Here is a 15,530-nt window from a genome sequence, read left to right as displayed (position 1 = left end):
CTTTTCTTTTTCTAATTCACCCCTTCATGGATGCAGACTATACTCTTGACCTTGGAGATCTACATCATATTCTTCAGCATATTAGAGCTCCAGAAGGGAAGAGACGACACCTTCAAGCTCAATCACTGGAGGAGAATCTAATAGAGGGGCAATTTACAAAGCCAGTGCAGTACCCAGGGGCTAAGAGCAGCTCAAAACTGTGATCTTCCCTAGGCATGGAGGGTGAGTGGGCAGGAGTGGTTTCAGAGCAACCTGAATGGGAAGGAGCAGGTGAAACAAAATCAACTCTCTAACGATACTGCTCTTCTGCCCCGTAGTCTCCTGCTGAGGCCTCCCATTGTGGAACCCAATAGGAAGCCCATGACCAGGGAGCCCATTGAGGCAGCCAGCCTCCTGGGGCTCCAAGCAGGGTGAAGACAGGGGTAGAGGGGGCTTGGAGAGGCATATGGTAGGTATGCAGCACAAGGCTTCTCTTCTCAAAGAGAGCAAGCTCAAAGAGAATTTCATTGCAGAGATACTCCACACAGTATCTATTACTGCAAATATTACTTCATATAGCCTAAAGGTAGAATTAGTAGTCTCTTCTCAGTAGGGTTATCATATTTAGCTAATACAGGACACCACTTAAATCTAAATTTCAGTTACGTAATGCACAATTTTCAGTATAAGTATGCCCCACACAATATTTGGAATATACTTACACTAAATATTATGTTTTGTTTATCAGGAATTCAAATTGAACTGGGCATCCTGTATTTTATGTGACAATCCCACCTCTTTGTATATTAAAACATATATTCTTCAAATACATATTTGAAGTATTGTTATTACTTCTGTCCCAAACACTAGAGGAAATGATGAGTTTCTACCCAGGTCTGTTATATTTAGTATTATTCCTGTGAGCTTCATATTTGTGCTCCCTTTTTCAATCCGTGTCTTGAGTCCTCCATTTTTAAAAATTATGCTCCCTACTTTTATTCATTGTGATATATAAAGACTGTCTCCACTGAGACAGTGAAGGTAATGATTTCACTGAGGTCATCCATGAGCTGCCTCTTTTCTCATGAGAATAAATTTTTAAAGGCATTAAGCTTAGTATTCTTTTATTTTTTGTTTTGAGATGGGGTTTTGCTCTTGTTACCCAGGCTGAAGGGCAATGGCATGATTTCTGCTCACAGCAACCTCCGCCTCCCGGGTTCAAGCGATTCTCCTGTCTCAGCCTCCAGAGTAGCTGAGATTACAGGCATGCACCACCACGCCCAGCTAATTTTTGTATTTTTAGTAGAGACAGGGTTTCACCATGTTGGTCAGGCTGGTCCCGAACTCCTGACCTCAGGTGATCCACCCCCCTCGGCCTCCCAAAGTGTTGGGATTACAGGCGTGAGCCACAGCGCCGGCTAATGGTTTATTAATGTTCTTTAAAAATAATGCTATAGTTCTAGTTGTCAGCATCACTGTCGCAAATGAGAGGTTCTTAACCTGCTGTGTGCCGTAGAGCTCTCTGGCAAACTCTGCAGTGAAAACCAGCTGCAGTGATTTTCTGATTTTGCTTTTGAATTGTATATATCTTGAAGAACTTAGAAGGTTTCTCATTCTTTCATATATCTAAGCCAGGCACTCTTAATATGGGGCCCGCATACCCTCTATGCATAAAATTCAGGAAGCTCCCTGAAGCTGGATATAGGAAAAAATTTGTTCTATTTTTCACTAACCTCTAACTGAAATTTAGCATGTTTTAAAATTATTAATATAGGCAACAAACCACAGTAGTATTAGTACTGTGACTTCATCATCAATAACAATTACTAATATTTTCAAAATCACATTTCAGATATAGCTCTCTATACATTTTTATTGACACGAATAACTTCTTAAAATTTGTTATGGACACAAATCTAGCGTGTCATTTAATTCATTAATCAAGAAGAACATATCATACATCATGGATTTTATCTAATTTGATAACTATATTAGCTTACTATTGCTGCTGTAACAAATCACCACAAACTTGATGACATAAACGACAACCAATGTATTATCTACAGTTCTGTAGGCCATAAATCCAAAATGGGTCAAGCTGGGCTAAAAGCAAGGGGTTGGCAGGCTGTCTTCTTTCTACAGGCTCGAGGGGAGAATCTATTTTTTTTTATTTTTTCCAACTTCTAGAGGCTGCCCAAACCCCTTGGTTCATGGTCTCCTTCCACCTTCAAAGCCAGCAATGGCCCATAGAGTTCCCCATTGCATCACTCTGACACGGGTTCTCCTGTCTCTTCCTTCTACTTTTAAGGACTCTTATCATGACATTGGGCTCACCCAGATAATCCACAACAATTTTCTTATGTCAAAGACAGCTGCATAGCAAACTTAATTCTATCTCCACCTTTAATTTCCCCTTGCCATGGAACATAACATATTCACAGGTCTGGCAACTAAGCCACGGGCATTTTTGGGGAGTCATAATTCTGCCTAACATATATATTAGTAATAATTTGCTAAATGATTTCCCTTATAATATTATGTAGAGTTTTTTTTATTTAACAAGACTATCCTGAGGAGAGTTCCATGGGCTCCATGAGTTTGCCAGAGAGCTCTACGGCACACAGCAGGTTAAGAACCTCTCATTTGCGACAGTGACGCTGACAACTAGAACTATAGCATTCCTTTAAGGAAACATCTGCTACAAAGTCACTTGCATATGTTCTCTTTACTTCCTACTTCCCAACAACGTTACACAATAAGAATATCTATTATGCTACTTTTACAGAAGAAGAAACCAGGGTTTGGAGAGTGATTTGCCAAAGGCCACACTGCTGATGGGTTGCAGGGCTAAATTCAAAGAGCGCTCCACCGACCTTGGAGCTGAGGCTCCCATGCTTCAAGTCTTCTTCGAGCATTGCCCTGTATTCACTCACCGCCTGATATGCTTCGACCAAGAGGATATTAGTACCAGATGAGTATCAGCCTACACTGTTTATTCCCCCTCTTACGGATGCATCTGACCAGACTAGAAATGTTATCTTTGAAAAATAAACTCTAGCCACCTCTGTCCCTAGCTTTCCTGCATTATCAAAGAAAACCTTATTAACATGCACTTATAACAAGACTAGCACATGTTTCTCCCACTGACTGTTGCAGCTAGAATGAGCAAGTGAGCAGGTGCCAGTGCTGTTAAGGAGCTGTCGGATGCCAACTTCATGCTGCACACCCGCTGATTTTCAGTGGGTTACCTTACCTCAGGTAGCTACAAGAACTCTCAAACAAAAGTACACTGAAGATCTGGAACACAAATCTTTAAGTCATTGACATTCGTCTCTTTAATTTCAGGGCTTACCCAGGGTCCTATTTTCTCTGGATTTCTCGAGCCACAAAGATTAAGATCTAGCTCTGATTTTCAGGTATTTGTTTGATTTGGTTTTGGTTTTAGTTTTAGCTGGATAGTATCTTCACTGTGCAACTTGGAACCGTATTTGACCTGGTAAAATTCAGGTCTGAAATGGCACTGATTTACTGCCATTGTGAATTGATGGTCATGGGTTATCATTGTAGTTGATCACTGCTGCTAGTTCACTGACTGGTGGAACCTCTCTTCCAGGCTTTCGACGGAAAGATGCTATTGGATATTTCAAAAGAGCACCAGAGCTCCCCAACAGTGGCTCATAAATGTTTCTGGTAGAACAAACCCATGGGCACAATATCTCACCGTGACTCACTGTTCTATCTGGCCAGCTCTAGAAATGCACAGTCTGAGGCTTAGAACATTGAAGGAAAGGAAAGAGAAGAGGAAAGAAGAGGAGAGGAGAGGAGAAAAGAAGAGAAAAGAGGAAGAAAAGAGTGGGGCGCAGAGAGAGGAGGAAGAGGATTTGTTCATCACTCAATAACACCAAGTCTGTACCAGGGATGTTGGCCGACTCCTCAGCCAGGAGGGCATCAAGAATCAGGTCCTAGCAATGGTGATAGCCACGGGGCACAGAGCTGTCCCTGCCTTCCCTGTTCTCCACAACTTCTTTAAGTCTGAGTACTTCCTCCTGCCTCAGCCCTCCCTCAGGAGAACAGTCCACCTGTCACTGAGAACAGAATTCTCAGTGTGGAATACTGTGGTTAGTGGGCATTACATTAAAATACACAGGATACAACAAGCTTTAAACTGTCAGCATGGCATGACACTCGTTTTAGAAAGCAAAATAAAAAAAGAACAACAAAAAAACTACACAGGTGATGCGAAAGACTCAAATAATGCATGACACAAGATGTTAACAGCTGTTTAAGACCCGAGCTGTGCAACTTCTGGGGCCGCCATCCATCCTGTGTTCCAGTGGAACCTGGACTCCCCCTTGAATTGTTCAATACAGAGGCCCTGATTAGGTGCCTCTGGGGGTGAAACTGTAAGTGGATTTTATTTATTTTCTCAGTAACTATTTGCAGTTTTAGAACTATCCAGTGGAAACATGTATTACTTTATTATCAGAAAAAAATATTTTTATTTGTATTTATTCCCTTATTTGTATAGGATACAAATAAGATATAGTAAAAGTTGACTATTATACCAGCTCTCATGTCTGCCTCTGAGGCTGGAAATCAAGGGCTGTTTATATGGTTCTCTGGTGCTATGTTACTCAGAAGACTCAAAGGAAGACTGAGGCCCCCACCAGGTGGAAGGTAAGAGCCTATCCATGACTTGGTTTTGGGGTACTGTGTCCCACCTCCTGGTTGCCCATTTCACAGGTAATTGGAAATAATGGGAAAGCCTTAAGACAACTTTGAGAACGAGTTAGAAAAACCAGTGGAAGTGGATTTAGCCTACCATCACTCACACAGTGCAGAGACTCAAACCATGACAGGCAGCTGGGTTCAAAAACTGCCAGAGATTCAGCACAGTTTGAAAATGACAACTTTTTTGTTGCTTCAGTTTTACAAAGGAAAACAGGATAGAGTTATTTCCATGTAGGTGAGTATTCTTACATGCTAAAAGATTTCTTCCAGTTATTTTTAGCCAGTTTATTTGCTATTTGGTAAGAATAGTAAAGTTTAGTGAAAGTCTTATGATTCACAGCATTCTGAGAAAAAAAAAAAAAAGTCTGGTAAATTCTAAGAAGAAGTCTATTAGTCAGAGCTTTCTCAGTCCCTTTACAACAGGTGGTGGCTTGCTTAAACTGCCTTATGGAATTACAGAGAATATCTCTAAAAGGTAAATACTATAATGAATGTTCTACACTTGATAAACATTTGGAGTGCCTTAATTTTCCCACCTGTTTACAGGGACTCTTACTAAGAGAACAGGCTGTTGCTAAGGTACGGGGTGGCTGTCAGAAACTTTTAGCTTAAAATATGCCAATTAAATTGCTCTTTGGGGAAGCTCGGCTCATCACGTAAAATCACTCGAGGAGTTACTCTATGACTGTGATATGCAGTGCTTCTCATTTAAAATCCCACTACACCCCCAATATCCAGTCCCTCTGCGTGTGGTGATAACAACATTCTTGACTTTTAACACTTCACCAACAACTGTATTAATCAAAGTGTGTGTCTACAGGAGATGAGCAAAGTAGCTGTATTTGACTCATTTTCATTCAAGAAGATGTTCAAAGTGATGCAAAGAACCACACACACACAAAACGAGATATAAAGTCACTGCTGCAAAGTGAACCATGGATATAATACTCTTGAGCTGACTTGTGCTTTTTTCCAGATTCTTAAAGATTTACTGAAGGAGCTTTGTTACTAATGCACTTCATGATTGCATTTCAAAAATATGTAACGCATTTTATAAGCTACTGTTAATGTCAAAGACGAATGAGCATCGGCTAGGCTTAACTACCAACTGATCTCAAGCTCATGCACGAGGGGACAGTAACGACACTCATCCCACCTGATTCTGAGATAAGCAATAAAGAGTGAATATTCTAGCAAATAAAATCTTCAGTTTGAAAGGTTAGATGCCATTTCTCAGAACCTGCTACTGCCTGGAATGTCCAGGAGAAATATGAAAAATACCAGTGGGCGCCCCGGGCTCACTGACTTCATGGAGGAAAAATGAAACAAGCCAAGGTTACTTTTACCACTTATTTGCTCCTTCTTGCTTCACTGGAAAAATCAAGTGGCTCAAACAAAATCGGCTTAATTCAGATATAAAGTGCTTAAATGGTATTTGATAACCAGTGACCCCAGACTCAGGAGAGTTAGCAGAAACTGTTACATTGGAAACATCAGATTAGTGGTTATAAAGGGAAAAAGACATATTTTATCTTATTGTGTTACTAAAATATCAACTTTAAATATAATACAAAAAATATTGGTCTAGTGGTAATCAAAAGAGGAAAAAAAAATCTTTTGCCCTACTATTACTAAAACATTAATCACAAATACAAAGCATATTATCAGAGAAGTTACACTTTGATTGGAAAAAAAACTTTCTATGTTAAAATAACAGCCACAACTTGGCCAGGCCCAGTGGCTCACACCTGTAATCCCAGCACTGTGGGAGGCTGAGGCGGGCAGATCGCGAGGTGAGGAGTTCGACACCAGCCTGACCAACATGGTGAAAACCCGTCTCTACTAAAAATACAAAAATTAGCCATGCGTGGTGGCACACGTCTGTAATCCCAGCTACTCGGGAGGCTGAGGCAGGAGAATTGCTTAAACCCTGGAGGCAGAGGTTGCAGTGAGCTGAGATCACGTCACTGTACTCCAGCCTGGGTGGCAGAGCTAGACTGTGTCTCAAAAATAATAATAATAAAAATATATTTAGAAAAACAGCTGCAACTATTCAATACCAGTAGCAGATTTCAGAAAATAGTCCTATGCATCATTAAAGCATATAGCTCTTCTATTTGTCTTACGGGTAAAAAATACGACATTTACATCTTTATATACACACTGCTGTATTTCTATAGCAGGCAAATCACGTACTCTAATGTCCATTTTACATTTGCGAATATAACTTGCATCTACAGCTGGATGTGGTGACTCACACCTGTAATCTCTGCACTTTAGGAGGCTGAGGTGGGCGGATCACTCGAGCTCAGGAGTTTGAGACCAGCCTGGGGAACACGGTGAAACCCCCTCTCTACAAAAAATACGAAAGTTAGCTGGGCATGGTGTTGTGCACCTGTAGTCCCAGCTACTCAGGAGTCTGAGGCAGGAGGATCTCTTGAGCCTGGAAGGTGGAGGTTGTAGTGATCATTCTGCAGCACTACAGCCTGGGTGACAGAGCACAGCAAGACTCTGTCTCAAAAAAATAAATGTATAAACAACTTACATTCACAGGAGACTGCTGGAGCTGCCCTCTGGACAGCCTATCACAGAGCAGCTTTCTCTGTACCCTCTCACCCCTCCACTCCTGCATACAGACCCTTTTCCTGAACTGCTTTCCTAGAGCACCAATCCCTGGACCTTTGTAACCAAAACCCACCGGTATTTGCTAAACGTACCTGTGGAAAAATGGGTAGAGTTGAGTCACTTTTATTTTCCTAAGTGGAGCCACCCTACATGGAGAGAGTATGTTTAATCTGGTTGTAGAGAAGGGGATGGAGTATGGACGCAGTGTGGGTCCCAGCAGATGCCATTCTAGGAATTTCATCACTGATTTATTTAATTTCTGACTCACACTGTCAGGAAGGGAAGAAACCATGAACTGTGAGTATTTACCATTCTGAGTCACTTCTATTTGCAAAAGCAAATAACCATTGCTTTTGTAACTTTTAGAAAAGAAATAAATCAATAATGAAATTACTAAAATGGAATATGCTGACAGCCACACTGCATCCACACTTTAAATGGGAATTAATATGCTATTTATAAATCAAAAAGAGAAGGGAAAAGATCTCAAAAGTCTGTTTTTCGATTACTAGAATAACTCTATTATGTATTTCAAAGGCAAATTGGTAATGGTAAAACGATCCCAAGCATAGGTTAATTGAAATCAAAAAATGTTAACTAAATAGTTTGGCATTTAAATATGCAGATAAACAACATTTTAAAATTAGTATTGTTGTTGTTGTTATCATCATTATTATTATTTAAAGACAGAATCTTGCCCTGTCGACCAGACTGGAATGCAGTGGTGCAGTCATTGCTCACAGTAGCCTCAAACTCCTGGGCTCAAGGGAACCACCTACCTCAGTCTCTTGAGTCACTCAGACCACAGGTGCAAACCACCACGGCCGTTTAATTTTTTTTTTTTTTTTTTAACTTTTTTGTAGAGACAAGGTCTCTTTTATGTTGCCCAGGGTGGTCTCAAACTTCTGGCCTCAAGTAATCCTCCTGCCTAGCCTCCCAAAGTGCTGGGATTACAGGCATGAGCCAGAAAAACAACATTTTGACAAAAGGAATGATGGCAAAATGCTACATTTCTAAGGTAAAATTTTGGTTATTAAAAATTTTAAATTTGGTAAAATGGCCTGAACATGGGTGAGCTCCCTAATACCTAAAACACGAAGTTAGTGTTGCTTCCTCTTTGTACAAAATTGCAACTTGTCCTCATTGAAGAGTTGGTTTTTTTCTCTAAAATTCTGCATATTTTTGGAAGTTGATGTCAGTTCGTGAGTGTCACCTGTTACGTAGGCAAGGGAAGAACTTTCATCAGGCCCTCAGTTTCCAAAAGCAGTCATTTGCAGCCATAAATTCCAAGAAAATACAACAGAAAGTGGAATTGAAAAGGAGTTCAGGCGGTGAACCCTAATGCCCAAGATGTCAAACCTCTCTAATCTTTCCTAGTCGTATATTGATTAGCAAAGGGTCTTTTTCCAAGACCCTTCTCTTTTACACTGGAGAAATAACTGCTAGATCCTTGCCAAGTAGCCAAAGGAGATTTGATTTTCTATTTTTCACTGGGAGGAGGTGAGGGGATGACATCTCCCCTTTGTTCCTCTCACTCAGAGCCTGGGGCCTGAGCCTGGTTTTCCAAAAGGCCTGTCTGTGTACCTTCACCCCACTGGCAAATGCCGACATGCAGTGGGTTGAGAATGATGAGGAAAACCAGACATAGACATGGACCCAGTCAATAAGCAGCATTTCACACACAGTGACCGCTAGCTAGTAAAATTTCTATGAAAGAACTCATATGTAATCACATTAAAAAACAGGAACGAGGCCCAAGCACAATGCCTTCATACTCTGTGAAGTTACAAAGATTTTATACATGCATTCTGAAGCCAAACAAAACTAGAACAGAAAGCAAACTTTATTACAAATGCTCTGATTTTTCTCTAAAAGAATCTAGGCTGGGTGAGGTGGCTCATGCCTATAATCCCAGCATTTTGGGAGGCCGAGGCGGGCGGACCACGAGGTCAAGAGATGGAGATCATCCGGGCTAACACAGTGAAAGCCCGTCTCTACTAAATATAAAAAAAATTAGCCAGATATGGTGGCACACAACTGTAGTCCCAGCTACTCAGCAGGCTGAGGCAGGAGAATCACTTGAACCCAGGAGGCACAGGTTTGCAGTCAGCTGAGATCGCCCCACTGCACTCCAGCCTGGCAACAGAGTGAGACTCCGTCTCCAAAAAAAAAAAAAAAGAATCTAAAACTGCCCCCCCCCGCCCCCCCCAAAGCACTCTAAAATAAATAACAAAGCACTATGAAATCACTAATGAGTATAGCCAGGTCTAATATAGAAATAAATGCTATATAGGGTAGGCTTCTAAAAAAAAAAAAAAAAAGACTATGAAATTGAAGGGAGAATTTATTAATTCAACAGAGATAGTATTTTTATGAGGAATTTTCTAGTGGCATTTTAGATATGACTGGTTGTTACATTGTCATAAGTCCACCTTTTAGAAATTAATATATATCAATTTTTAAATAATAAGTTGCTCAAAATGTTAGTATTGTTGACGAAAATTAAGACTGTCGAGGTTTGATAACGGTTTGATAAACATTTGTTCGAAATCAAACAGGATGATTCAAAGTTTTATTGAAAACTAAATGTGAAGACTGACTCAGGAAGTCAACAAAAGTTGTGTGTGTTCCAGAGTCGCCTAGGAGTTGGAAGGCCTTTATAAGAAAGTTTAGAGGGAAGAGAACTCCTCACACCAGAGCTGTCCTTTTTCATTGGAGGATACATTACAGAAGTTACAATCATTGGCTACAGATTGCAACATACAGGTTGAAGTGTCTGCGTGCAAGACCATCAGCCAGACTTTCTTCTGATTCTGAAACAAATCAGGATCCTTTTCAGTGTCTGTAAGTTACATAGTAAACAGTATGTCAACAATTTGAGAACTCCTGATAAGACCCTACCCAGGGACCGGACGTTGCCATGAATCATAAGACCTCTGCCAGATGGGTTAATTTGGAAGCCTGCCAGATCTGACCCATGGGTTATCAGTATTGTGCTTATTTGTGTATCAGAATAAAAGCAAGAAATTTATGTTTGAGAAAATCATGTCATGTTTCTTTTATAGTTTAAAAATTCTACAAAATTCCTGACCTTTAAAAAATGTATCAGACTTGTTTTTGCACTGTTCACATATGTGTTAATAATAAAGGTTGGATTTATTTGGGAGAATAATAAAATTATATTCATTTGTTTAATTCTCTTCATGGTATGTTGTTTTATAGTTCATAAAGTGCTTTCACGTTTTCTCAGTTACTTTTGAGAAAAGAGAAAAGCAGAACAGATATGATACCATCCTTATTTTATAGATAAAGAAATAAGGAATTTTCCCACAGCCCTCAAGTTAACAGGGCTGATAAAAAATGACATTAAAAATATATTCAGAGATAAAATTTTAAATACAAGAAATTCAGCTTAATGTAAGTTATTACATTAATTTCTTGATTAGAGTATCAATTTCACAGCTCTTATTGAAAACAAATATTATAAATTTAGCATATGTTACTTAATAACAAAAATATTCAAAATGAATGTGATTGAGGTTAACTTTACCATTTCTGCAAAGAAAAGGTTTCCTCGACTAAAAACATGGAAAAGATGAAACTAGAATCACTAATGTTGTTTTCAGTTCTAATATTCATGAGTCTACAAATTTTATAATTCTTTATACAGTTACAATCCTGCACTTCCAGTAAAAGTCTCTTTGCACCTCTGCCTATACATAAATCACTCTTTCACCAACCTACAAAAAGTATTCTAGGCCGGGCGCGGTGGCTCATGCCTGTAACCCCAGCACTTTGGGAGGCCGAGGCGGACGGATCATGAGATTGAGACCAACCTGGCTAACACAGTGAAACCCCATCTCTACTAAAAATACAAAAAATTAGCCGGGCGTGGTGGTGGGCACCTGTAGTCCCAGCCACTAGGGAGGCTGAGGCAGGAGAATGGCGTGAACCCGGGAGGCGGAGTTTGCAGTGAGCCGAGATGGCGCCACTGCACTCCAGCCTGGGCGACAGAGCAAGACTCCATCTCAAAAAAAAAAAAAAAAAAATTCTATTTGAGGTCTTGCTTTTGGGGGAAACACTTGCATGCAAACAGCTTTCTCCAATGAGAAAGGCAAGGGAGATAGGTTACACTGTTTTGCAAGAAGAGAGTATGTGCGTTTGCAGGAGGAAATTAACGTAGCAGTGATCTTTTCCTTCCAGTTATGCATGATTCAGTGATTACACATAAGAAGAAATTCCCTTGCCCATTTTATCCTGAGTGAACCTTGCTCTTTCTTACAAAACTGAGTCTGTTTTCTTTCATATCTGTTATTCCACAAACACTGAATTCACACCTACTCTGGGAAGTCACCCCACTGCACACTGGGGATACAACAGCAAGGACAGAGGTAAGTTTACTTTCCTACTAAATCTTATCTCTATTACTTCACGTCATTGGAAATTATGGGTATCTTGTGATGTTCTGGACTCTAAAATATCAGAGACATGTGAATGAAGGAGTGAAACTTGGTGATCCTCAAAGCCTGTAGGAGAAGTGGGAGAGGAGAGAGTGGGAGGCTGTCTTCACGTCTGTGGCATTGTTCTGTCTCTATCTATTGCCAAGGGCCAGTAGAGTTCAGAATATTCTTAGCAGATTATTGACTTCTGACTATTTGATTAATCAGTGATGGAAATTGTTGTCCATTTGTCGATCTGTACCGTTGCTCAGTGAAGTTATCATAGTGAATTTATACTAGTGTATAGTTATATGCCATAACAGTAATAGTGCTCCAACCTCCCTTGTTCACACCGGGGCAACGCCTCTCCTGAGACCCATTAACAGCACAACTGCGTCCCTAGTGGCCATTCCCAGAACTTCAGGGAAGGGAAGGGACCATAGAAAATTCTCAGCTTCAATGCTTGCCCATTTCCTCCACTATTTGTTTATTTTTATTTATTTATTTATTTTTTTGAGACAGAGTTTCACTCTTGTTGCCCAGGCTGGAGTGCAATGGTGCGATCTCTGTTCACCCCAACCTCCACCTCCCATATTCAAGCGATTCTCCTACCTCAGCCTCCCGTGTAGCTGGTATTACAGGCATGTGACACCAAGCCCTGCTAATTTTCTGTATTTTTAGTACAGACGGTGTTTCTCCATGTTGGTCAGGCTGGTCTTGAACTCCCGACCTCGGGTGATCCGCCCGCCTTGGCCTCCCAAAGTGCTGGGATTCTCACACTGACTGCATAGAAAGAGGAGAGAACATAACCTACCTACCCCATACATACTTCAGCCCAGGTCCTGTGCCTGATCTGTAATGTGAATGAAGAGACACGGAGAAAAGAAAAGAAAAAAAAGGAAAATCTATCTTGAGAACAACAATAACAAAATCTAAGAACACAACTATGCATATATGTCTCAGTCTGTTTGGTGCTGCTATAAGGGAATACATGAGGCTGGGTAATTTACAAAGAAAAGATTGATTTGGCTTATGGTTCTGTAGGTTGTACAAGAAGCATGGCACCAACATCTGCTTCTGGTGAGGGCCTCAGGGAGCTTCAAATCATGGTGGAAGGTGAAGAGGTAGCAGGTGGGTCACCCAATGAGAGAAGGAGCAAGAGTGATGGCAGGAAGCGTCAGGCTCTCTTAAACAGCCAGCTCTTGCATAAACTAATAGAAAAAGAACTCACTCATTATCACAGGGACAGCACCAAGCTATACACGAGGAATCTGTCCCCATGACCCAAACACCTTCCACTATGCCCCACCTTCAACATTAGGGGCCACATTTCAATATGAGATTTGGGGGGACAAATATCCAAACTATGTCAACATGGGTGTATGAATGGACAGAATAAAAGAAAAATAACATATTAGAGATAGAATTTAAAAATAAAAAAAAACTGTATGTAACAACAACAACAAAAACAAAAATAAGTGAAGTCAAAAATAGTCAAAATATCCTCCAGGCACCAGATCACAGATTGGAACAGAAAATAGAAAGGCACTTCATTAATTTTCAAGGCTTTGCACTCAAAACTGCTACGTAAGCAATGCAGTGACAGATTGCATACAGAATTCATAAGGAACCTCCAGCGCCATTTGTGTGATCAGGACAGACAGCCTGGGCATGAACTTGGAGGCATTTTTCTTCAAAATGTGCCAAAATGAAAGCAACCTCCCAAAATACTTTGAGAGAAACAGTGGCAAGTGCAAAGAAAACCGGACAGGTATGGTGAACCCTACTCCTTATTCCCAAAGAGGTACAGGAAAGCTGTTGCAAAGCCCTGCATGCTCAATTTACAATCCCTGGATCAACGTTTCTCCACCCTGTTTTCACTGAGCCAGGGAGCCATTCAACGCTTCATCATCCCAGGGAAAATGAACAAGGCCGTCTTATTAATTGGACTACGTCACCCTTTTTCCTCTTAAAACAGAGCTCACTGTTAGAAACTCACACTGGATTAGCGAGAAAATGCTCCAGGCTTCAACTTAACACATCAGAAAGTCAGAGCTTATCTCCTAATATAAAATAAAGCCTGTATTTTTGGTTCTTTGTTTTCCTTTTTGACATTGCATAAAATGGATTATGCAATAAATAGCAGACAGACAATTCACATTGCATCAATGCATATTCTAATGTTCTGCGGCAACATCTAATGGTGTAAATAAGACGAAAAAACTAACGATCCTTTATGAAAGATTTTTTTTTCTTTATGGGGCATGATAATAGCATGCACAAATGGACCCTGCAGAACAATTTGCTTTCATTCCTTATTTTCCCTCTTACACTAGTAAATGTGGGATAAATGTATAATGTCTGTTAAACATTCATAATTATCAAACCATCAACGGAGCTTATCAAATCCCACATATTCCTCTCCAATGAGCTCTTTAAAGGGAACAACTTTGATTTAGAGTATAAAGATGTGGAATGGGTCAGCTGATCATTCTGGCCCCAGACTGCGGCAAAGGTGTTGTCTTGGAAGGAAAAGGAAAAGCTAAATTAATGCAGCCTATGGTTTTTGACGAAAGGACTTTTTTCAAATTTTCAGAAGCGAAGTTAAGAAAAGATTACTTAGAAATTGGCACTGCTTAAAAACGTTGGTACATCTGTAAAGGCTACTTCTTATTTCAGAATATTAGTAGGGTAACTCCTACTATAATCTGAAAACTAAAGAAGTATACATTTACAAGTGCTGACGTTCTAGATTTTCAAAAAGACTGGGAATTCATTTAAGAAAAAATAAAAATAACTTTTGCACACTGCTCCTTTTCCTTGAAAAAGAGTTTTTGCCTAAAACTACAGACTACATTAACTTACTGTTTTGAAAAAAAATATAAACGAAGGAACAGTTACAAGAATAGTACAGTAACTGTAGCATACCTTCCACTTCCACTCACCACTTGATAACAAGTTGCCTCATTTTCTCCATTGCTTTCCCTTTTTCTCATTCTTATGAAAACACTTATTGTTACTGCTGAACAACTGGAGAGTAAGTTGCATACATGATGTCTCCTTCTCCCCAACGGTTTCAACATTATCTTCTGAGAACAAGGACAGTCTTTTAGACAACCACGGAACGGTGATCAATTTCAGAAAAAAATTAAAATTTAACTGTGATGGCCTTTGATTTTAAGAACTTAGAGGAGTGTTGTAAAACTCCAATTGAAGGTAAAAATACTTTTAAAAATTACAGTCTTTTCTGACTCCTCACTCAAAACAAAGTAAAAGCTTCATGAGGGCAAAGATTCGACTTTATTTCCGGGTGTGCAAGCCCTCCCAGGAGAGCTTCACACTCAGCGCACTCGTAGGCAATGTTAACTGATTTCAAAAATTATTCTTCAAACAATATTTAAGTATTATTAAGTATCTCATGCGTCTAGTATAATATATGAAATCATTCTTGACTATGTTTAACGTCAAGAAGGTTACTATGACCCATATTCTTGGGAACATGATATACTTTTTAAAGGATTCTACAAAACTTTCTTTTTTTTCATAGATAACCCTCAAAGATTCACCTAACTCTTGACTGATTTTGAAAGATGTTCTGCATGTGTGCCACTAATTTGGATTTTAACATCCGGTGGTAGCATCTAATGATAAGGTGGTTCACATTAAAGGATCATTTAATAATTTTATTCTTTTATCTCCCCCACCATACACACACACACACACACACACACACACACACACACACACACACACACA

The 15,530-nt window shown here is 39.9% G+C and overlaps 1 protein-coding gene and 1 non-coding gene across 2 annotated transcripts in view; one reads left to right on the top strand and one right to left on the bottom strand.

Annotated features, from left to right (window-relative positions):
- The window catches only part of DSCAM (DS cell adhesion molecule), a gene marked incomplete at its 5' end in the record, with an annotated part of 789,264 nt that overhangs the window by 452,066 nt on the left and 321,668 nt on the right, over positions 1 to 15,530 (bottom strand). The window lies entirely within an intron of this gene.
- On the top strand, positions 12,517 to 12,652 carry LOC116482795 (small nucleolar RNA SNORA51). The gene has a single exon (XR_004252059.1). It is a non-coding gene; the product is annotated as a small nucleolar RNA SNORA51 (small nucleolar RNA).

Source organism: Hylobates moloch, unplaced genomic scaffold, assembly GCF_009828535.3.
Source record: "Hylobates moloch isolate HMO894 unplaced genomic scaffold, HMol_V3 SCAFFOLD_14, whole genome shotgun sequence".
NCBI lineage: Eukaryota > Metazoa > Chordata > Mammalia > Primates > Hylobatidae > Hylobates > Hylobates moloch.
The sequence above is the reverse complement of the archived record's forward strand: the minus strand, read 5'-3'. Positions and strand labels throughout refer to the sequence as shown.